The 26,080-nt window shown below is 35.3% G+C and overlaps 1 long non-coding RNA gene across 1 annotated transcript; it reads right to left on the bottom strand.

Moving 5' to 3' along the window:
- Positions 1 to 14,592: 14,592 nt before the first annotated feature.
- Positions 14,593 to 19,799, bottom strand: LOC126979959 (uncharacterized). The gene is made up of 2 exons (XR_007732931.1): positions 19,393 to 19,799; positions 14,593 to 15,562 (listed from the first exon to the last, which is right to left on the bottom strand). It is a non-coding gene; the product is annotated as an uncharacterized LOC126979959 (long non-coding RNA).
- Between the last annotated feature and the right edge of the window lie 6,281 nt (positions 19,800 to 26,080).

The following is a 26,080-nucleotide window of genomic DNA, read 5'->3' as shown; positions in this document are numbered from 1 at the left end:
AATTTAAATATTAAGTGTACTCAGTCAAGCTATAAAAGGGGACATCCTTATTTCTATTTTCATTTTATCTATTTTATGTTCAAGGATTAAAATGTTTCCAAATAAATAAATACCTCAGTTGTTAATTATGTTTACTATTTATAGGTAAGTAAGTTACTTATGTATTTAATTAATGGTTTTTATACTTTGATTGTCTCTTTTGTGTTGTTAAGTTATTATTGACGACCCATACAGCCGAATGGCTAGTGACCCTGACTACTAAGCTAGAGGCCCCGGGTTCGATTCCCGGTAGGTGCAATCATTTTTTATGATGAATATGGATGTTTTTTTTTTCAGAATCATGTATGTTTATACGTATTTATGTAAATTAAAGTAAGTATATTGTATTAAATATATTATTATCTTGTTCCCATAATACAGGCTATGCCTAGTTTGGGGCAAGATAATTTGTGTAAAAAGTGTGTCAATTTTTTTTTTATTATTATTATTTAAGAAAATATTCTAGGATTAATACACAAATGTTATCAACTGTAAAGTAGATCCTGTAGATGAGGCCACAACCTGAGAGTTGAACAAAGCAAACAGAATTTTATAACGAGGCGGTACTCGAACGGTTAGCTCAGTTGGTTAGAGCACCGGCACGGAACGCCGTGTCGTGGGTTCGAATCCCGCATCGTTCATAAAATTTTATTTTTCAAATTTTATTTGTGTATTAAGAAAATGTATCAATACTTCTTCAGTATAAAAATGTAATATGTGAAACGCTTAATAAATAAATTAAGTATACCAAATACTGATAACATCATTACATCAATAAAGAATTACTAAAGGATTTTATTATTTATTGTAACAATAAGCCAAGTAGAGACGATACAGATATTTCATATCAAATAATTTGATTTATCATATTGGTCTGATAATATTTATTATATGTATTGTACTTTTTGTATGCTCCAGAATTTCTATTATCGAAATGATATTATAAGGGAATGGTTTTTGGCAATAATAAAATACAAACCTCTTATAGATACGATATTAAATTATGTGTAACTATAATTGAAACTTTTCATACATCGCGTCAAATTTAGGATGTGGGGTGAAGTTGCTTCTAATTCAGGTTGGTCGAGTCGAGAGTTAGGCGTCAGATTTAAGCGCTGGTTCACGAGAGGGAGCGTGAGTTCGGATTCCGCGATTGACAGAGGTTTTTTCAATTACATACATTATATATTTATTAAACGAACAACAAAAGTATAATATATAATTAAACATAATATATATATATGTCGTAGTCAAGAACGTCGAGACACCAGCGAGTACGAAGATTTTTCGGTACTCGTCTGTGCTCGGGTGTAATCGGCGTGCGGTGCGAGTATAGCTGAGATCGGGCGCTGGGCGAGCGCTGAGCAGGCAGTGACGGAGGAGCTACCGAGCAAAGCGGTTGTGTCGCATGCGCATACCGGGAACGACACGATCTTATTATCATAAGACTTTTTGAAGTATGTGTACCTACCACTATAATTGGTACATTTATAAGACTGTGTTTTAATTGCTGTCGTGTTCAACACCCACAAAAAATGGACAACGACGAAGATCCCAAACATGTACCGGCCATGCACCGTCATATATATAATACTAGCTGACCCGACAGACGTTGTTCTGTTCATAATAAAAAAAAACTCTTGCGGATGGAATTTTGAAAAATCCGTTCTTAGCTGACCTCTACTCAGTAAAAAGAATATTCCTACCAAATTTCAAGTCTTTAGCATTTATTATTTTAGTATTTGTCACTATTCATAATATGTTACTAATGAACGATCAAATATCTGTTAATTACTAACAACTATTACATTTATCGAACATGTTAATTGAAGAGCACAGATGAGGCTGCGCGTAAATTAATCAACTAATTGGCTAATATTTTGAGTATGTTAGACTTATACATATCATACAAAATCAAAGCCGAAATATGGCACATGCCACAAATGACACCATAATAACCTTCGACTCCTATGTCTATACATTTCTGATTGTGTCCTTTCATCTGTCCCATTCTGACAAGCGGATAATGTCTGAGGACTTGTCAATGATATTGTACCATTTTTAATGAAATAATATTCGTTTTATTAAATTACTTCCGCCTTTTGCATATCAATCTTAAATAATAAAATAATCTTACCGATGATAAGCCACACCATCTTGTTTTTGAGTCGTTAATGTATTATTTAAGCACTTTTTATAGCACACTTAGGCTTTTTATTGGACACACAGTTGACACACGACTACGGAGAAAAGTGTGCTTACATTGGCTTTAAGCACACTTTTGCCGTTCCGTTATCAGACTGCGAATGATATGTCCATTTGTAGACGAGGAGAGAAGAGGAGAGGTTCGGTGAAGGGTATATAAATGTCTTGCTCGGGATAAAATTATCCACCACCAATTGGTGGTTTCCTTGAAAGCGCTTAACGCTTACCACATAGTGCGATACGTGTGAAGCCTAGGGGCGTATCATTCGATCTAACCAATCACTCCTTTTCTCATCTTTCAATCTTTCGTCTGACCTGGATTGACAGGTACCAGATACATGTAGCCTCACCTCCCATTTGTGATCATCATTCTGATATCGCCAAGTCCCAATTTCAATCAGCACCTTCTGTGCAATCCCAGCGAACACTCCCAAGGGAGTACCGCTTGCGCCTCTCGTCCCAAAGAGATGGTCGCCTCCGATGAAGGCTTAGAAGGCACACTGCCCAAAGCCAACCTAAGGTGGTGTTTAGTGGGTAGGCACCTAGGTTTTCACGTGAGTCCCACATAACCAACGCAGACTTAGGCTGCGTTGGTATGCATGAGCATTCACCACCTCCCGTTATCCCGGAGGGTAGCCCTTTCCCTTGTTTGGGCGCAAAAAAAAAAATCGGGATTAAATTACTATTTCCTCTCCCTCCTTTCCTTTTCCGAGATCGCCCGTCACCCCACACCCCTCTTATATTTATATTTATATTTATATATTATACATGTATATACATATCTATGTATTTATTTACCTTAGTTTTAAGTTAGTTTTAAGCTCTAGTCATTAGTCTTAAGTTCGGTTAAGTGATAGCAAATAGCCAGGTTTTCCCAGTTTCCTGGATTTTCCCCCACAAACCATATGTATTAGTTTTTTAAGCATAATAAAGTTTTATCCCCCAACACGTAGATAGGGTTGTAGAAATAAATTTTCTGATACCTACATATATAGGGCCTTATTGTAAATTGCTTTAATAAGTAGATTATAAGTAATTTTGTATATATATTTTCATATATCAAATATACAAATTTGGAATTTGAATTTTTTTTTTGGAATTTGTAATCTCAAAGAAGTACTTATAAAACAACGTAACTAAAAAGTAAAAAAATTTTACAACTTCTATTTTTTTATGAAAATAAGGATCGAGACGAGCGGGACGTTCAGCTGATGGTAATTGATACGCCCTGCCCATTACAATGCAGTACCACTCAGGATTTTGGAAAAACCCCAAATTTTCTGAGCGGCGCTATAACTGGACTCGTCACCTTGAGACCTAAGATGTTAAGTCTCGTTTGCCCAGTAATTTCACTAGTAAGTAAGTCAGTGGTGATTACTAATCCTATAATAACGAGGGATAAAAAGATGGAGGTATAGTCAAATCTAAAGAAAGGTACATATTATAGGGAAAGAGTACGGTCTGATGATAACTCTGGTATTATTATACAGGGTGTAATTGTTTAGTGTGACCAGGCGATTGTTCCGAAAATTTCGAAAATCTTTAAACTGATATCGAAAGTATGTTACTAATCAGCAAAATGATATCAATAACTTCTGAAAAATCAAATGAAACGTATAAAAAACTTTGATATGAAACACTCCCATACATTTAGTATGAGAATTACAGTAGAAAGATTATTATCGCACAATAAGGACGTCACTTTGTAACATTTAATTTTAAGACAAAAAAAAATTGTCAAATCGTTCCTTAAACAGGTGACAAACAAACACAAAAGTACAATGTAATGGAGAACCTCCTACCGTTAACCGCTATTTTTGCAGTTGGTTGAAAATTAATAATATTTTTTTTTTTTACTTATTACATTTTCCAGCGTCTACGTGTAAGCAGTAACAGCATTTATTATTATTATTACAAGGAAACATAACAAACACATCACAAGAACTGAACAATATAGGAAAGAGATGCAAAATATAAATATAGATGCGTCCTAACACATGTTTCACAGATACAATAATAACAAAGAGAAAAATCAAAGGTATACAGTTACAAACGCAAACATTCACAGAAATAATTAATTTGATTATGCGCATACATACAAAAAAAATAATTAAAGTTGGGGCAACGATAACAAAGATTTTAATTTTAATTCTAAACCGTGTCTGAACATAGCAGGGGAGCACGAAAATATGTCGATGTTAATGATTGCTGCCAGAGCTGACTGTTCCTTCCAGAAACACTGGATACAGTTAGATACAGCTCTAGGTTTCTAAATATATTTCACTAATAACATAGTTCATAAGAAATACTGTTACTAATACATTTACTAATATATATATAGAGATATCTCTGAATTAAATAAATCAATAAATTACATCTTGAAGTCAATAAAAAATACCCCTTTCTCAATCCACTCCTCTCCTTTTTTACTTGTTACTTCCTTATGTTAATATAATGATGCTAATTAGTATCACAAGTGAACTAATTAACAGTGGCTCTTGGTATTTGCTAATTGTGGCAACTTTCACGAGTTACGGGGGTCTTCACAATCATCAGTCATTGTGAAACAGTTTGAAACCTCATTTTCACTTTGAATACAGTCTATGATAATTGGTGTTGCGCGCCACTCGACGCGCGGGTGTGCTATATCGTGTGCTCTAATCTCGACTTTTTTTCTTATGAAAATAAGGGGCGGAACGAGCAGGACATTCAGCCTATTACAATGCAGTGCCGCTCAGGATTATTGAAAAACCGAAAATTCTGAGCGGCAGTAGTTATAAGGGGGCAAGCCGCTTTGTAACGTAACGCGTTACGGCGCCAGTCTGTCCACCGTCTCTTTCTCTGATGCATACGGCAGCGGTGGGCAGGCTCCTCCTTTCGTAAGGTAAGAGCGCTCGGAGGGTAAATTTTGGTTACAAATTTAATTTGTATATTTTACTTATAGGACAAATAAAAGTGCAGTTATTTCGGTTGCCAGAATTCGTGCTCCACTTCCTCGATGTTTGTTTCTATATTAAGTATTGTGAACTTACATATTTTATACGTCTAGATAGAGCCTCTTACTATTAGATAACGCATGACAACAAGCCAAGTATAATACTTTAGTGTGCATGACAGCTACGTCTTACACTCGCGATACGCCAGTCACTTTGTTTTAGTATGCGTACGATGCTGAAAATAGAGGGTAACTCTTGACTGTTCGCCGGTATGTTTTCGACGTGTTCACATCTGTCATTGTTAATATCTTAGATCATTGATACGTCTAGATAGACTATGACAGCTGTATAAAGGTCGAAAAAATTGTTTAGAACTAACCTATATTTTGAGCAATTCACGCACACTAACACAAGGTGTAATACAAATCGCGAGTGTACGACGTAGCTTGTCACGCACACTACACTCATAATTCTGACCTGTTTTCATCGGCTGTCTAACAGCTAGATACTCCGTGTAGACGTATAAATTATGTAAGGTTTATATAGTATTACTAGCGACCCGACAGATGTTGTCCTATACACACGTGTTAAATTTGAAAAATCGGCCCAAACGTTAGGAGATAACTAAAAATCATCAAAATCGGTCCAGCCATTTAGGAGGTACTTGAAATCCACTTGAACACACACAGAATAATTCATTCAAATCGGTCCAGCATATATAAGCATTGTTTTGTAATACATTAAGCCTTATATTTCATGTAAGAAAAGAAAATTATAATATTTGAACATTTTATGCTTGCTTCAAAGCGCTGTCTCACTTTTAATTTTTTAAAAGCTCAAAGTTGCACTTAGCTACATTGCTCTCTGAAAGTTAACCCAACCTAACAGAATTACTAAGCTTTTATATCCTATTGTATATAAAATAAGCTTGATCATGAAAGCTTTTGTTACTGGTTATAAGAGCTTAAGGTTAAATAAAGCTCTAGATATCACGGCAGAAGATACTTTAGGTTTTTGTGATATTTTATTGATAAATTAGTAATTTCAAGTATTATGTTATCATATATTTATATGTCGTAGTCGAGAACACAAGAAGATTCGGTATTCGTCTTAGCTCGGATGTAATCATCGTGCGGTGCGAGTGCGGTCGAGCGCCGAGCAGGCAGTCAGGGAAGAACTACCAAGCGAGGCGGTTGAGTCGCACGCGCATGCCGGGAACACGACGTTCTTATTACTTAAATCGTAATTTTGTGTTATTTGTGAAGTGTTCTACTAGTACTTACTACTTTTGCGATTGTAACTTTTGTGACTGATTATTATACCACGTGTTTGTAAGATTGTGTGTGACTTACATGATATCGTGTTAAACGCATACAACAACAGACAACCATGAGGGTCCAGCCTTCCCCCGGCATATATATTAATCAATACGACAATACTATTTTAAATTTATTTTTATTTCTGTAATAAACGAGAACAAACGCAGACAAATTGATAAAAAAAGATTTCGGATTTAGTTGCTTTTTTAGGATTTGCGGTTTTTGTTGTAAAATTCATTTTCAATATTCCTTTCAACCCAAAATCAAACTGAATTCAATACAAAACCTTGCTAAACAGAGCCTCTTCTTTTATAACAAAATGTCTTGGAAAGCTAGTTTTAAGGTACATCAGAACGTTCATGGATCGATTCCTTCACAAATGTTAACACAGAGTCTAGCCTTATACATCATCTTATAAAATATGCATTGAACCCTCACACGATTCATAATTCTTGTATTACCTACGTTAAAATATTTATTTCTATAAGAAATTTCGTATTATAAATATATTACAATTTAATGTTGCACACAGTAACCTCTTCTTTATTATGCTAGAGTATTTTCTAAATTGGGTTAAAATTCATTGCTTTTGTGAAGTAAAATTAAACCTGACGTTACACGTTGTTTACCTATGTGTCAAAATCTCAAAACAAATCATCGCTAAAAAAATTGTCATGTTTTTAAAGTGATAATTTGAAATCAAAATTTTATGAACAATGCGGGATTTTTAATGGATATTTGCATATTAGGAAACTGACTTGAGATGTCGCTCTTGCAAATATAAACAATTTATTATTAAGATTAATTTAATAAAGTAGATCTTGTAGATGAAGCCACAACCTGAGAGTTAGACAAAGCATACAACATTTTATGATGATACGTCACTCGAACGGTTAGCTCAGTTGGAAGAGCACTCGCACGGAACGCGAGAGGTCAATTTTCATTTGTGTTTTCAAATTTTATTTGTGAATCTTTACTATCGAAATGTAGACTGTGCACTCACAGTGCTAATACCGTATATATTACGGGGAGTGCTCAAAGTTGTTTGGGTTGATATCAGCAGATGAATCCCACTAACGGACATTATTTCAAAATGCTGAATACCACCCGCATCGTGTTCACGTCTGGTATTCCACAACCACGCGGCTTTCAAGATATATTTGCCTCGTATGCTTACATACTGGAATAAATTACTGGCTGCTGTTTTCCCGAACCAATATGACTTAGGGACCTTCAAGAATAGAGCATACTCCGGCTTATAGGCCGGCAACGCATTCTTGATGCCTTGTTTTGCGAATATCCATGGGCCTTTTGCCCGTTAGTATACCCTAATGTCATACCCTGATACTCTACTGTTCTTCTGTCTGTTTGTATACGGGTTGTATCTCATAAGCTATGAGATGTTGGCATTAAAATGAATGAAAGATTGGCAACATCCAAAAATAACATAAAAATTAGCAGATCTAATACAAATGTTTTTTAAAGTACCTACTTGTACGGTATGACATCATTATAAATGAAACGGTTTGTTTCCGAATCTTTTGGTGGTAGCAGGAAGTACAGTATTAATGACATATTTCTTTTAATCCTGAGGAGACGAAAGCCGCATCAAAAGTCTCGCTCATATGAGATTTTTGACAATCTGCTTTTCTTTGTCCCAACTTTTACCCTCTTCCTGTACTCTCCTCCTCGACAGATCTCCTCCTTTCATCTCCTTCTTTTTTGTCTTTCTGGTCTGCCTACTTCCTTCTTCTTCACCACATTTTATAAAGTCTATTTGAAATTCACTGCAGTGCTTTATTAATTTATTGAAAATTGCTTTATACAACTATGAAAAGAGCTTTCTCTGGCATATATGTCCATCTCTGAGCACCAAACAGCCTCCTAAGATGAAATGGGTTGAGAAGTATGATTTTTATCGAAAGAGGCACTAGAGATTAAAGTTGGTAGGTGATCATTGGTGCCCATATTCTCTAGCTTATACAAGAGGAATCATAGGGGGTCAGGCTTTAGGTAGGTAAATGCGATATTTGGAAGGTATTCATATTATTATATATTACGATGGCAAGGCAATTTCACAGTTTGCCTGCGCATATTATGAAAACCGCAATTTGGAGGAAAAAAGACAAAAAACATCCGAATAGTGAGATCTTAGATCATATATATACAAAGTCGAAAAAAATTGAGGTAGACTGTTGACATTTTGAGCAATGCACGCACACTAGCACAGTGACATAAAACCGCGAGTGTAAGACGTTGCTTGTCACGCACACTAAAGTAATAAACATGGCCTGTTTTCATCGGTTGTCTAGCAGCAAGAGACTTTTTCTAGACGTATAAATTATGGGAGGGTGAGATGATATTTTAGTCTGAGGCGTCTTATGCTATGGTTATATTTCGACGGCAGGAATCAGTTCAAAGACCGCTTCGTAACCTCCTCGTATTTGACGCAGTAGAAGAAAACCAACATCACAAATCTCAACAATCACTACATACCTCCACTATCATCATTTTCGTCACACACAACACTAACCATCTCATAAACATCCACCGAATTTGAATTATTCTCGAAAAAATTTACCATATTATAAAGATCTACTTAAATAAACACAAAGTATGTGTACCAACTGTCTCTTATATAATATGGAAAAGAGGACTCTCTAACACAGGCGCTATACTGCTTAAAAGGAGGCACCAATAATGAATATTGCCGTACTTACGTCTCTAAGCAACACATTGATTATTCACAGATTGAGTGTCCCCAACGATTAGAGGAATTTTTTGACTAAGTATTGGTTTTGGAATGCCAGTGATGTTAGGTTATCTTAACAATACTTTTATTATCTAAGTATATGGAGTTGCAAATTGACATATCATTTGTTTCGTGAGTTAATTTACCCCCACTTTACACCTTATGTATCCACTTGAACCCCCTAAAGACCACGCATCTTAAAGGTACAGTAAAATCATCACTACTAGGGACAATTTAATCTCCCTACAAAGTAGTTGAAATCAAAGGACGTAATATGTCTTAGCAAATGTCAAACACACAAAAAACTCCATTCATCTCTTGTTCCTTAAACAATCATAAAACATTGCCAAAACAACGATTCTTCAAACAGGAAACTAAAACATGGGAGTCGCTTAATATAAACGTGTGTTGCTAAAATGAGGCACAATTTACGTGTCACATTGATGTAAGATTTTATGAAACACGTTTTGATGTTTGGATATATGCCAGAAACATGTTGGCTGTAACTATAAAATATTATATATTATTTTACACTTTAAGTAAGCTGTATTTCAGTATGTTACGAAATATTTGAACGTGATTTTCATCCGCGCCAAGTCGTTCAATGTACTTGAAAATTTACAGGCGCATGAATAAAAGATGAAAATACTATATTTTGTTTAAATTCCCACTAAGAAAATGAAAAATTTTCGAATATTCCGAGAATTTAATACTTAATTTAATTTTTAAGAAAATCGAGTTTTTACCAGATCTCGACCTTATAGGTACTAGGAAGCTTTCCTAACTATTCTAGCGATGTCCGTACGTCTGTGTGTGTGTATGTATCGATGTGTGTAGGTAAACCTCTTATAATTTTTGAATGGCTCGACCGATTTCATCCAAACTTAGAATTTTGAATACAATTGGGACCGATTCGAACCCGTAGGTTTTAAGATTTCAAAAAAACTACGAAATTTTTTTTTCTTATGTGTTTTTTTGGAATTAATTTTAAACTGCTTTACCAATCGATTCCAACTAAGTTCTTAACATCAAATAACTTGTTTTATGTTCAGATGATGGGAATGATATCCATATTTATGGCGTGTCGCGCGAAGGTGGAATCCGGCGGCAGGAATCAGCTCAGATCAGGTGAAACATCTCTTCGGAATACCTTCCTTGATAAATGCGGTAGAATACATACAATGAAGCTACGCACGTCTCTCGCCAAGTTATCTAGACGTTTACAGAGCACTGGGTCTCTGACAATTTTAGCCGCTCTGCATTGCACGTGGTTAAATGGTTCGTTAATTATAAACAATTATAATCACATTACACAAGGAATAGTTAAATATCTTAATAAACTTGCGGGTACATAAATTTTAAATTGAAATCTACACCGAACATTTTAGCACCTAAAAGCTATTACGTCAGCGCTTAGGTCCTCGTGAATTTGTGATGCAAATAGAGATGGACCGCAGTGTCGGAGCACGTTTACACTTGCAGATTGCATCTGATAGTGTACAGTTTAATTCTGTTTCATTTACACGACATATACCAGTAGATAGAATCTGGTCTACTGCTGGATTAAATTGAAAATTAGTTAAGGATTTTAACTACACCTCTACTTTTATCTGTCATTTATACAGCCACTATCACTAATATAAGTACATACTTTATTGAGTCTTTGAAAAAGTATATATTCTATGGCCTATAAAACATTGTTTACCGTAATATATATATATATATATATAACTATATAATATATATCTCTATATATATATAATATATATATCGTATATATATATATATATATATAACTATATAATATATATCTCGCCAAAAAGTTTATTCATTATTATTGCTTTAAATAGGTATAAAATAATGTTTTCAAAAATACATAATTTTAGTAATAATGTATTTTTACACACATAATATACCTACATATTTATATGATTACCTTCACTGAAAGCTCCTGGTCGCTCAGAGAGCAATGGGGAGGGCTATCCTCGGAGTTTCCCTGCGAGATCGAATCAGAAATGAGGACATCCGTAGGAGAACCAAAGTCACCGACATATCCCAAATGATTGCGAAACTGAAGTGGCAGTGGGCAGGTCACAAAGTACGACAGACAGATAGCCGTTGGGGCAGTAAAGTCCTAGAATGGCGACCACATACCGGAAGATGCAGTGTTGGTAGGCCCCTCACAAGATGGACCGACGATCTGGTCAAGATCGCCGGAATGTGTTGGATGATGAGAAATCTTTGGCAGAGGCCTTTGCCCAGTAGTGGACGTCTTCCAGTTGATGGTGGTGATGATCATGTTGATTAACTTTAATATAGAAGATGTTCTTAAGTTTCAATTTCCATCAATATGCGAACTCTTGTATATTGAGGTGAAACGGGAATTATTTTGTAGTGAAAATGTAATAACGCGTTATAACAACGATATTAAATCATAAATTTACGGTGTTTCATAATATTACTTGGCAAGTTTACGTGAAAATGAAACGTCATGTTGGAATATATGATTTGATAAAGATGGAAATAAATATATTTATATAATAGTTGTTTTTTGGTAAATCTAATAAACAACCACTCAAGTTCAAATAGAATTATACAAAAAATTACGTTAACGTTGTTAAAAAATTATCGTGTGTACTTTTTTAACCTCAGATTTGGGATTGGTCTCCGCTGCGCTCCAACTAGATACCGCGTAGGCGTAGTCGCAAAGTGCGGCAACTAATACTACGCCCAAGTGGGCGTTCTCGAGCCCGTCTGGATCAATGTGTGACGTTTACGTGCCACATGTTCTATTAAACTTTGCTAATAATTGTAACTAAAATTTCGGATTGCGTAGTAAAACTGTAAAAATAATACAACAAGAAATAAGAAAGACAATGGATCACATATTATCAGTGAGTATTTTGTATTTTATTAATTTCAATGTAAAATGACACGAAGCGTATGTTACAAAATGTTAAATATGCCATTGAGTGTCAAGATGCTACGCACACAAGCATCTAATAATTGCCGTGATAAAAAAGCTAGTGTTCTTAGTTAGTGCGGTATCTGGTTGGAGTGCAGCGGAGACCAATCCTTGATCTAAGTATTTCCCATTAATTTACACATTTTTGAAATCTATTACCTTTTTGCAGTCAGTATATTATTGATAAGTAAAAAATTTTTAAAAAATAACAATTATTTCTATACGATATAATTATGGTACCAAGGCCATAAACGTAATAGGATTTTCTACTGTTTGTCTGTACGTTTGTTCACAATAACCTCATAAATGGCAAAACCAATCTAAGTGCTGTTTTCTTTTTGTAATCAAAATTTCTTCATCAAAGTTAACTCCTAAATCTTGCAAAAAAAGTCGTAGCGCAAATATTAACTGTATTCTTAGACAACAACATAGGGGTGAATGACAACTAAAATATAGCAATTCGCAGTCCTGATAAATCTTGGAATAATCGCCAATATCTGGCGTTATGAAGGACTTTTTGTCGTACCCCGATTTTCATCTTACCCCATACTTTATATTGGAAGTTAGAAGTATGGACACATCCCAAACTAATGCACTCACATATAAAAACAACTGTCTACTGAGCGTAGACATTTATTCCAAAAAATACAACTAACCTATGTAACGGCTAAAAATATTTAAAGCGTGTTTAGAAAATACCGTCTTAATAATACAGCGCCATCTAGTTTCACACTCATGGTAACTCACTGTGTAGTTCACGCAGTGAAGTTTACATAATACTTAACAAGTATGAATCTGAATATGTTGTAAATATAGGAAGTCAATGCCACATAAACTTTTCAATCTCTTTTCAATCAAAGAGAGTATTTTCAATAACTATAATATACATAACAAATGTTTGTAAGGTGCTGCTTCCAATATAATAGGAATCGTGTATTAAGTATTTATGTTAAAAGCGTTCTAAATCAAATATTTCATAAGAAGAAATGAAAATGAAACTTTAGAGCTTGAATTCGTTGTTTGCGTGAGGATGCTTCGTAAAGATGATGGTTGTGATTACTAACATAATTAGTAATCGCTTCAAATAAATACAATGATTTATTAACTATAACAGATCGACCAGACACAAGCAGCACCCGTTTACAAGTTGATCCATGGACCAGCCACCACCCCCTCGCAGTTGTTAAATTATTATAAAATTAATTAAATAATGCATGGGTATAAGCACCCAATCGTCGTATCTCCGATGCATTTAACCACGAGTTGATAAGAGAACAACAATTCGATACTGAAGTATTGTTCAAACAGTATGTATGTATTTTTTTTTTGAGGAGGAGATCAAACGAGCGTACGGGTCTCCTGATGTTAAGTGATCACCGCCATCTTGGTGCACGGCACGTGCTTTTGGTGCAAGTTCATTCCACAGCTTGGTTGCTCGTGGAAGAAAGTTCATTGAAAACCGACCTGTGGAGGAACGCCTCACATCCAGATGTTGGGGATGATATTTTGATTTGTGGCGTGTCGTACGAAGTTGGAATTTGGCGGCAGGAATCAGGTGAAACAGCTCTTCAGAACATGATAGATGCGGTAGAAGACACACAACGAAGCGACGTCTCTACGCAACGCCAGGTGATCAAGCCATTCACAGAGTACGGGAGCCCCCACAATTCAAGCAGCTCTGTCTTGCACGCGGACAAATGGTTCAAGCTGATACCGGGATGTGCCCGACCAGAGATAACAGCAATACTCCATGTGTGGCGGGACCTGCGCCTTTTTAGGTGTAATCTGGGCCGGCTTGAAGTATTGCAAAGTATTAATGACGCCCAGCTTCTTCGAAGCCAATTTGGCTTTGCTTTCCAGATGACCGCGGAATTGGCAATCGCCATAGATTTCGAGATCTAGAATTTCCGTGGTCGAGGTGTTGTCGAAGATCGGTGATACGACAAATGGTTTGTTTCTTTTTGTGGTATACACGTAAACTTGGGTCTGTATGGCTTGTAATGATTGTGAAATTAATTACCTGTAATTGCTAACATGATTTTTGGACTTGGTGTTATGGTTATGAATCGACATGTGTACCCATAGGGTACCTTCAATAAATAAATACATATTATGTAAAAAAATTCAAATAACTTCAATTGTGAATATTTTTAAACAAAACCTTTTTGTAGTTTTTTTCTCTTTAAAGTGTGAACAAAAAAAAAATATTACTATATTGTTCAAAAAGGTTTAGCTTTGAAACATTATTAATTCATGCAACTGAACTAATATATAGTAAGAAAGATAACTACTTAATGATATGTAACCATGTTGGAGGCGCCCAGTGCCCTGGTCTTGAATGATAGGGAGATCTTAGCGTCCAATTAAAAAGTAGACTGTAATTAATATATTTAATTCGTGAAGTTAAATTTACAAAGGTAATATTACGTTCACAAGACAGTCCGTTCGTATCAAAAGTGACCGCTCTCTGCTACGCGGCCGTATCGTATCCAAAACCGGTCTGTCCGCGCGACCGTCTTAATTCGGCCGCTTAACACAGCGACTGTGTCGCTAACATACTCCCGGCGTTGAAGTATCTTCAATATTTACAGGTAAGGGGCATATGTTATTAAAGGCTCTTTTTATGATTCCCTTTTTGGTCTTGATTTCAGCGACTGTTTTAATGCCGTCTCCACCTGGATACACGCGTACGATTCGTCCCAGCAGCCACATAAGAGGGGGGCTACTCTTATCCTTTATGAGTACAAGAGCCCCTTCTTTTAAATCGTCCTTTTTTGTTGCAATAAGGTAACATATTCTGTGGAAAAACGAGTCCAGAAATGTTGCTTTAGCAATTCGATGCGTTGGAGCCTTGCGAGAGATGAAATTCTGCTGCAGGTAATTTGAGCTTGTGGTGCCAGCAGTAGAGATCGCCCGATTAGGAAGTGGGCTGGAGTAAGCGGGTACAGATCGAAGGGATCGTCAGACAATGGAGTAATTGGACGGGAGTTTAAAATTCCTTCTACTTGCACTAACAAAGTGTTCATTTCTTCATAGTCTAAGTACGTTAAGCCCAGAACTCGCCTGAGGTGATGTTTTACTGATTTCACAGCCGATTCCCAAAGGCCACCAAAATGTGGGGTATACGCGGGTATGAATGAGAAGTCAGTACCATCTTCGACCGTGTCTGCTGGTGAAAGCTGGCTTAGGACCTTAGATAGCTCATGGAATGTACCAACAAATGTAGTCCCGTTGTCCGAAAGTATGGTTTTCGGCTTACCTTTACGTGATGTAAATCTGTTCAACGATGTGATAAAGGCTTCCTTTGACAGGTCCGAAACTAGCTCCAAATGAATAGCTTTGGTTGCTAAAAAAACAAATACACAAATGTAAGATTTGATGGGTTTGCATCCTCTACCTTTACGATTTGTTATCATTACTGGCACGGCATAATCTACGCCTGTGTTAAGAAAAGGAAATTCTAATTGAGCTCGCTGTTCAGGTAAGTGACCCATTATGGGTTGAACCGTTTTGACCCTTCAGTCTACAACATCGAACACAGGAGCGCACAGTGAGTTTAGCTAGATTTGTGCCTCCTAGAGGCCAATAATTGTGTCGAACTGTCGCTAAATGTTTTATGTGAAAATGTTTAAAGATCAGTCTGCATAAAGGCAGTTTGCTACTCAGTAAAACTGGGTGTTTTGTGTTGTAGTCGTAATTAGTGTTCCCTAGTCTGCCTCCAACACGAATTAGTCCGTTTTCATCAATAAATGGTGACAAAGGAAGAAGTTTATTTTTATGGGGCAATTTTTTCCGTGACAGAAGTAACTGTCGTTCTTCAGCAAAAGATTCGTCTTGTGCAATTTTTAATAGAAAATTGTTGGAATCAGTTGCTGTCAAATTACCGATAACAATTTTAGAGGTATCTTGACAATTTGTTACAAATCTAAGAACGAGCGCCTTACTTTTGAGAGTGAAGAACAATTTTTGATTAACTCGGAAAATAAGTTAGGTTCTTCGGCAACATGAAAACACTTAACGAGAGTTTCTGGCAAATCAGAAACTTGCACCTCCCGCTTGGGTTTTTCTGGCCAATTGGTTTCGGACTTCAAGAAAGACGGCCCAGACCACCACAAAGATGATTTACCAAGAACTTCTGCCTTCAACCCTCGTGAAGCGAGATCTGCCGGGTTTTCTTGGGAAGGAACGTGGCGCCACTCATGAGCTGAGAAACTTTCCTGTATTTCGGATACGCGATGCCGAACAAACGGTTTCAAATGAACTGGAGAAGAATTTAACCATCCTAAGACAATCATCGAATCGGACCACAAGACGCACCTACTGATATGGAGTGTTAAGGAACTTAATATCTTTATTCCTAACCTCGTTCCAAGTAGAGCACTTGAGAGTTCCAGTCGAGGAATTGAGATAGTTTTAATGGGAGCTACCCTACTTTTAGATGCTAACAGATGAGTGGTAACCATACCATCGTTGTCCAAACATCTTACATAAACGCATGCACCATACGCCTTCTCTGAGGCATCTGCAAAGATGTGCAGCTGTATGTCTATGGGTAAATTAGACGTAACACATCTGGGAATGCTTAAGGTATTCAATTGTGGTAATGACCTAGCAAAATCTAACCAGGATTGTCCTATATGTGTAGGAAGTGGATCATCCCAACCACATTTTTTTATCCACAATTGCTGCATTATTATTTTTGCTTCCACTATACAAGGTGAAACAAGACCAAGTGGGTCAAAGACTTGAGCTATTGTTGATAAAACGTGTCTCTTATTCACAGTGACATTTTGAGGAATGTTAATAGAAAATAACAGAGTGTCTGCAGAACATTTCCAATATAAACCCAATATTTTAGAGAGGCTGTCACTGCTGAGATCTACAGATCTCGATATCTCCGCCTCACCAGAAATTGCTTGCAAAATATCATGATGGTTCGAATTCCATTTTCGTAAGTTTAATTGAGCGGATGATAAGGCACTCATAACTCCGCGACATAGAGATATGGTTTCCTCAATAGTGACTGTCCAGACAGAAAATCGTCGACCAAAAAATCGTGGCAAATTGCACGTTGAACAATGGGATCTTGAGCTTCATGACTCAACTGAAGAAGGCACCTTGTGGCTAAATAAGGCGCTGAAGCCGTGCCATAAGTAACGGTGTTGAGTTGATAGCTTTTAAGAGGATGAGAGGGATCGGATCTCCACAAAATTTGTTGAAGAGTGCGTTCCTGTTCGAAGATTTCCGATTGACGATACATCTTCTCTACGTCCGCAGTAACGACGTATTTGTGTTGTCTGAAACGCAGCAATATAGACAGTAAATCGTCTTGCACTGTTGGTCCTACTCTTAAGATATTGTTGAGTGACCTTCCAGATGTCGTAACTGCAGAAGCATCAAAAACCACACGTAATTTTGTGGTTTTGCTTGACTCCCTTAAAACACCATGATGAGGCAAATAACAAGCTTTATAATTAACAGAATTTTGCTCTGTCATGTGACCAAGAATAAGATATTCTTTCATAAAGTCCACATAAAGTTGCTTCATGTTAGAATCTCTTCCCAACTTTCGCTCCAAGGACAAAAATCTGCACTTAGCCATGTGATATGAATCCCCTAACACTTCAGGTGATTCCTTCAGAGGTAATGAGACAATAAATCGTCCATCAGGTTTGCGTTTTGTGGTTTTTAAAAAGTGTTTCTCACAAGCTCGTTCTTCTGGGGTCAAATTATATTTGCCAGAAGCGGGACAGATCAAACTCTAATTCGCTACTCAACATGCATATTTCATTGTTATTTTTGTTATTTGTTCGCACTGTACCCGAAACTAGCCATCCTAGCTGTGTTTCGAAAAGAGTAGGTTTATTTTTGCCAAGATTGATGCGATTAGTGCCAATAACGCTCCAAAATATATCTGCTCCTACTAGTATATCTATAGTGGATGGAATATGAAATGACGGGTCTGCTAAACAAATTCCAGAAGGCATTTGTAAGTCCTGAAGATTTACTAATGATGATAGTTGTGGTGTGGTAATGTTTGGCAAAACAATGCAATCAATACCTATCCTGAAACCACCAATGTAAGACTCAAATATGAGTTACCAGTTACTTTATTTTTGGCTGGAACTGTATTTAGATTCAGCTTACTACAGAAATTTTTCGTTATAAAATTAGTCGTACTGCCATTATCGAGCAACATACTGGCAGCGTGCGGCTGCGCTTTGCTGTCTAGTACCTTTACCAAGGCTGTGGAAAGTAGAACAGTAGAAGTTAAAAATGAAGAATCTTGTGTTTTAGCTGATAAGGCTACCCTTTCAGCGCTAACGGATGTAGTAATTGGTCAGTGTGTAACAATGTGCTGTGTTTTTTAGAACAATATTTGTAGTTAGACAGTCTACATTTATTTTTTGAATGACCTAGGCGAAGGCATTTTATGCATACCTTTAATTCCAGAGCCTTCTGAATTCGACTTTCAACTGGTAGTTGTCTAAAAGATTCGCACTTGTAAAGAAAATGTTCCTGATTGCACAATGGACATAAAATAGATTTTGGTTTACTCATCCAAACAATTAGACTCTTGGATTTATTTGGCAACTGCTTAGCATACTCTTGTTTGGTGTTATCCTGCTTAGTAGTATCCAGAGTTTCCAAAACATTAGCTCTATTTGAGATAAATCTTAAAAAACCATCTAAAGTTGGAGAATCTTTTAATTTGTTTCTATGAGTCTCCCATTCTCAATTGGTAACACTGTCCAATTTACAGGACATTATGTGAATAATTAATATATCCCAGTGTTGGACTGAATGCCCTAAGCTAGCTAAGGCTCTTAAATTCTTATTAATTGAATCTACTAAATTACGTAAATCTACGCTAGACTCCTTTTGAAGTGAATCAATCTTTAAAAGCGAATTTAAATGATGATTTTCGAGCAGTCTTTTGTTATCATATCGATCGCATAAAATTTTCCAAGCCGATTGATAGTTATCTGCACAAAAATATAATCCTGATATTGTAGATGCAGCATTCCCCTTAAGTGAGGCACGTAAATTTACTGATAGGGTCAATGCTTTAGTCAGAATGAATGAGCGAATTGAAAGTGTCCCTAAACCCAAGCCAGTGATGATATTCGCCATTAAAATGTGGCAAGTCTATCTTAGGTAGTTTGACAACCTTACGTTTGTGTGAGTCTGAGGAATCTTCAGAGACTGCTGCAACTATGGGGTCCTGGGATGGGATTGACAGCTTACGATGGCTAGCGATCAAAGCCCGACCAGCAGACACGAGCGAATAGTAGAGCATCTCGAACGTGTGGCGCTCTTTGGATTCATCGTCGGATGAATCGCACAGCTCCTCTATCTCATTCTGAAAACCGTCAAATTCATCGTATAAAGCTTCTATCTAATCTAGCCGTAATTGTAGCTCGATTTGAATTTGGGCAGGGTCTGCAGTTTCATCACCATTCTTTAAAGATTTTTAGTAATTACTGAAGTTAGTAAGCTTCCCTTTAATGGTAGCTCTTTTCTTTATCAATTGCTTGAATTGTTTTTCACTCATTTTGATTTAGACCAAAAAAGAGACAAAAAATAAACAAATTTCAAAATTTTGCAAAGTATGAACAAAATGACGCTGTTAAAAATGTTAATAGCAATTATACTTTTATAAGATTTTCTGCCGAAAATTTGATCTGACGATGAAATTAAGAATTGCTATTTAAATATGTAAGGCGTTAAATATTTGCTTAGATGACTGTTGTATCGGCAATATATTTTGAACTACTTACTTAGTAATGATTATTAAAATGAAATTTAATGATACAACAGTTAAATATAATGTAAAATTATGACCTGTTGTTAGTTCTAATGCATTAATTTAAGTGATTTACTAGTGAACTAATGAAAATATGAATCACTCTGTTAAATACACTAATGATACGAAAACTTATGATTACACAATAAATTATTTGAATTCTATCTACTTATTATTAAAAAAATATGTAAGTAAATGATTATAATAGAAAGAAAGATAAAAAGGATGAATAAGAAGGATAATAAGGAACGATCTCACGATTTCCGGGAATCCTTTTGACAATTCCTTAACTGTTGGCTGTTTTGATGTCCGATTATGTCAGCTGTTATTACTAATGATTCAGCAATGTTCACACCGGGAAACCAAGTCCAAGCACAACACAATAATCTTTACTATTCTTGATCCGTATTGCGTGTTTAAAGTAGAACTGGGTTGTCGGAGTCTTGATACCGGTACACCATTATTCATAAGAATCCACTATCCTTCGGTATTATTTCGGCCAAGAATTTCTGCTGGCGTTCTCGATTGGATACACAGCAATAGTTACTCTGCAGAACCACAAAAGATGTCCAGAAAGAGTTGTGGGAATAATGTACGCGGTGATGACCTTGCGTAACCTCTTGCGTCCTTTGTTCTTGATCTCTTCACGAACTAATATTTGGTTCATTAAAGGTGAAGAAGGACCATATGGAGGCGCCCAGTGCCCTGGTCTTGAATGATAGGGAGATCTTAGCGTCCAATTAAAAAGTAGACTGTAATTAATATATTTAATTCGTGAATTTAAATTTACAAAGGTAATATTACGTTCACACGACAGTCCGTTCGTATCAAAAGTGACGGCTCTCTGCTACGCGGCTGTATCGTATCCAAAACCGGTCTGTCCGCGCGACCGTCTTAATTCGGCCGCTTAACACAGCGACTGTGTCGCTAACACATGTAAGTTATCTGTACTCTTTATGGGCTTCCAAATAAATAAATATATTAAATACTAGCTGACCCAGCAAACGTTGTATTGCCGATATTAAAATCGCGATACAAAAGTAACTGTTGATCGTAGACTGGTCAAATTTTAAAGTTGTATGTATTTTTTAATTCTGACTCATAATCAATTTAAAAAAAAAATGTCAAAAATTAAAAATAATTTTTCGTTTGGACCACCCTTAACATTATGGGGGATGAAAAAAAGATGATGTCCATATTTCCGACCTACCCAATATGCACTCAAAATTTCATGAGTATCGGTCAAGTTTTTTCGGAGGAGTTCAATGTTTAACACCATGACACGAGAATTTTATATATTAGATATTATTAATTGAATCACACCGAAGTTACTGAAATCTTCAATATCATTTATCATAATAGACGAAAAACTTTGAACTATTTAAGTTAGAAGATAGTTTATATAGTGGAAGTACGAAGTGAGTTTGAAGGTTCGACGTCCAATTGAGTGGAAGAATGACGCGGGTGTAGTGAAGATCAGTCTTCGTTAAGTATCCTGAAGTGATTCTTACAATCTTGATAACTTTATCTAATATTTACTGAAGATATACAACTACAATGTATAACGTTCTCGAGGTTAGCTCAACACTCGACCCGCACTGTATCGCTTGGCGCGGATTTTATTCTATTAATCTTAATATTCAAAATGCACTACTTATTCATTTGTTATGTTTTTAAAGTGATAACCCTCACTTCTAGGATTAATACACAAATAAAATTTGAAAAACAACTTTATGATCAATGCGGGAGTTGAACCCACCTCCAAAAACAAAGCATACAAGATTTTATGACGATACTTCACTCGAACGGTTAGCTCAGTTGGTTAGAGCACCAGCACGGAACGCCGGAGGTCATGGATCGATTCCCGCATCGTTCATAAAATTGTGTTTTTCAAATTTTATTTGTGCACTACTTTTTTTCTCCTAGATAGAAAAACTTTACTACTAATCCCGAGGTTCCTGAAATTTCTTGCCGCATAAGAAAATATTTATGTGTTAAAATATAAAATAGCAAAGTAAGTTTTTCCATAAGCAAAATAATAAACTTTCCACCATCCAACTAATGATCAGCTAAGGTAATCCGATATATTACTAAACCATTATAAAACTCTTAATTTCAAGTCAAGGGTATAATTTATTCAAATGAAACTCATTTCGAAATTGTTATTTTGGCAGCCTAGATCCATTAGAACTTCTAACAAAATATTTCCACAGGATGTTGAAATGAAAATAGGTTTCATCACGTCAGAGTAGTTTTCAAACAATAAATATAAAAATGTGTATTGAGGCCCAGTTTAAGCGTGAACTGGACAAAAGTGCGTAACAAGTGTGATAATATACTTTCATTGTCAAAGATACTTGAATTTTCTTCCATCCAGGTTCTTTTTTTACGAAAATAAAGGACGAGACGAGCAGGACGTTCAGCTGATGTAATCTCGAAAAACCCAAAAATTCTGGCACTACAACGCTCATCATCTTGAGACATAAGATGTTAAGTCTCAATTGCACGGTAATTTCTCACAGTAATGTTTACACATTTTTTAAATATATATAGGTATATATTTCTATAAATGAATAATTGTGTATTTAAATATATCTTTCATTCGCATATTTTTAAGCCTTTATATTATTATTGAAGTTGCTCATCTTTTGGCGTATTCGTTCGAAATTATGACTGTGAATTTTTATGAGGCCGCGCACAACGACATCCAAATTCGACGCCTTGACGTTAGTTGGTCAATTGTATCATACTTCAGCTACCATAAGGATACATGTAACTTGTTTTATGTCTTCTGAACCACAACCATTGGACGACACTTCAATTTATTTAAATATGTTTAAGTTATAAAATAAAATAAAATAAAAAATTCATTTATTTTAATCGTATAAAAATAATTTAATAATATTTCAATGACCGTTTTTGAACTAAATTATGCGGCTTAATCATATCATTTTCATTTGTTGTATTTCATACCTTCTCTGTATAACAGTATTGTTCTTTCTACAAACGTAATAAAATAAAAGCACGAGGAATAAAAAAAAATAAGGATTCTTTTTAAATTACACACACAATTTTTTTATATTAATATTTCAACCTTTTCCGAAACACGCATCTTATGGTATAAGTATTATTCCGATCGGTTTAGTAGTTTTCGCAGTATAAACAAAGCAAAAATCTGCTCTCCATGTAGTAGTTATATTGTTAGAAGTAAATCGAAATAAATGCTGGAAATAGTCACTTTGCGCTTTTAAACTAGTTGGCTTATCTAGAATTGTGGAGGAAGTGTTAAAGTTAAACGAAGTAGTTAATATTTAAGCCCTCTCTTAGACTATTAGCTCGTTCAATTTGTTGGCAATTCTATTACACTTCAATCTAGGAGTGGGATAACAACTGAAGCCCAAGCCGTACTAAATTAACTTTGTTCTCGAATATTGGCGTGAAGACTATTATTAGCTAAATTAGCAATTAAATGAAAAAAAGTAATAACTATGCCTACTGATGTTATAAATGTGAATGTACGTTTGTTTGTTACGCTTTCACGCCTCAGACTAGAGCTTGAAAAAGGAGATAGGCTACCTATTATTCCAAAAAAAGGAGGGATTGAAATAGTGGGATGGCAGTTTGTATGTAAAATATTTTTATTAAAAATACGATATGATATCACAAAAACTACCACACATTCGAAATAAGTATGTGACTTATGCGATGTATAAGACCTGAGTAGAATGGGCGCAAGAACTCAGCGGGCTTCTTTTTTTTTCATAAAAATATGGTTACAGAGTAATATCGTACAATAAAACTTATTATTTACATACCTGAGGGCAGTCGCTCCATTCACAATCTGTAGTATCATTAAGAAAGCCATTTATGTTATAGTAGTAGCCTTTGTCTGAATTCTTCAGTGTATAATTCCGTTGCAATTAATGCAATGTGTAAAAAACTAATCTTGAATTATTTATGAATTATACTTATCTATATATTCAAACAAAACAAATCTTATAACTATATTTACAATACTATGACTACATAGAATTAAAACTAACATTAAGTCGAAGCGTACCTAAAATACTGGCAGTATTTCCGCGTTGGATAGCTAGGCTGATCCGTTGACCGAGATAGCTGCCAGCGCTTGGGTTTCCAGTAGCCTTAGTGAGGCTTACTTATCTTGATCTAAATCTTTTAGATAATCCTCACGAGACTATAATTTAACATATTTAATTTGATATAAAATACTTTTCAGTTATCAAACGGAAAGGCGAAGGTAGTGTTTTATTTGGGTCCTCTACAAAATGTTTGCAAGCGACGGTGACCTATGATTTTTCTGCGATGTTTTGTGACAAATAGCTATAAAATAATCATAATCTTGTCCCAGGCTGTCGGATCACTTAGATATTCAGCTGTGAGTAGGTAGCAGGATTTATGACAGAGCCATTTTTTTATAAAACATTTAAATTTATTTATAGATAATGCCTGAAAACAGTGGCTGGGACTTTATTATAAAAGTGTATTGATTTACCCCTAAAGCTATTATGTATCTAATGAAGCCTACTAGAGTAAGTTACAAGCAATCCCTTATTTCTAGTATTATAAAAATGATAATCACTATTAAGAGCAACTAGGTGACGATTTTTGTGAACGTATATTAAATTTTCATAAATGTACTGATAATGAACAGTCATAATATTTATTTCTTTAAATTTTCTTTGAGAATCTATGGGAAATCGATCGATTATACGTAAATTATTTGCATAATTCTGACTCGTGTGCAATGTGATCGTATCTATGTTGACTCGAACAGAACTAATTATCCTTTCCTTATAAATGTTTCAACTGCAGAGTGATGAAGTGAAGTTTCTAGCTGGATCGAGCGGTTTCTGAATTGTGGGTAAAGTTTTGCACTCTACTTTTCAAGGTATTCAAATTTATACGTTTCAATTCCATTCTTTGGAAAGGAAAGTAATTAAAATAATATCTCAGTTGAAGTGAGAGTCCATTACCGGTCTTGTAGGGTCATATAACACAGCATAATGTTATATAATTTGAAATAAGTTGAAATATTTAACATTATAGAAGGTGTTTTATGTTGAGCTAAGATAAGAAAAATTTATGACATGTGAATGATATTTTGAGAGATTGTTTGTACTATAAGATGTACATATTGTAGATTTATCCAAGACCGATGACAATACACTAATTTGATAAGATTATTCCATTATTCATCTTTCAATATTTGCAAACTAAGACTTTTGTCAAATAATATAATTTTTATCTATAGTCGATAAGGCAGGAATTGGTGTTAATAATTGTACTTAATAGTTTTAAAAATACGCTTTTATAGAAAATTTAACAAAAAAATAGAAAATAAATTTTAATAAATTTAAATTGAAAATAGTGTAAAAAAATATATTTTATTGTAAAAAAAGCGTGAGGTGCTTTTTAAGATAATATTAAAATAATAATTCTTCTACACCCCACCCTTTTGTATTATCAAATATATTTTTTAACTATTTTCAATTTAAATTTATTAAAATTTATTTTTCCTTTTTTAGTTGTATTTTATAATAAAGCAGTGTTTCTTAGTTTTTTTTAACTATTATTTATTTTTATTGAAAAGAAATTTCTATTCGAAAACAAAAATAAGTCCATAATGCTCCCACAAAATACCATTCAACTGTCAAATTTCTCGATTACAGCGTAATGTACGCGACATCGTCAGGCACAAAGGAATATCATAATATCATTTGCCTGTTATAACGCCGACAGCCAAACTTAAATCCGGAACGCAATAGTAAAAGATCACTGCGTGAGTATGTATTAATATTAATCCATTAAGTGAAAATATGGCCACAAATTACACAGTACGGTTTTCTAGAAACTTTCTTCCACGACAATGAAACTGCCTTGTGCGGTGTTTCCAGGACGATACGACTTGGGTATGTACTTTCAAAAAAAGCGCGTTACTTTTTAAGATACCTGTAATGCTTCTGTAATTCCTTTGCAAGAGAATTTCGACGGTTGTCCATAAAAAAATGTTCTCGTAACGTTTACTAAAAGCAC

Source organism: Leptidea sinapis, chromosome 4 (genome assembly GCF_905404315.1).
Source record: "Leptidea sinapis chromosome 4, ilLepSina1.1, whole genome shotgun sequence".
NCBI classification, from domain to species: Eukaryota; Metazoa; Arthropoda; class Insecta; order Lepidoptera; family Pieridae; genus Leptidea; species Leptidea sinapis.
The sequence above is the reverse complement of the archived record's forward strand: the minus strand, read 5'-3'. Positions and strand labels throughout refer to the sequence as shown.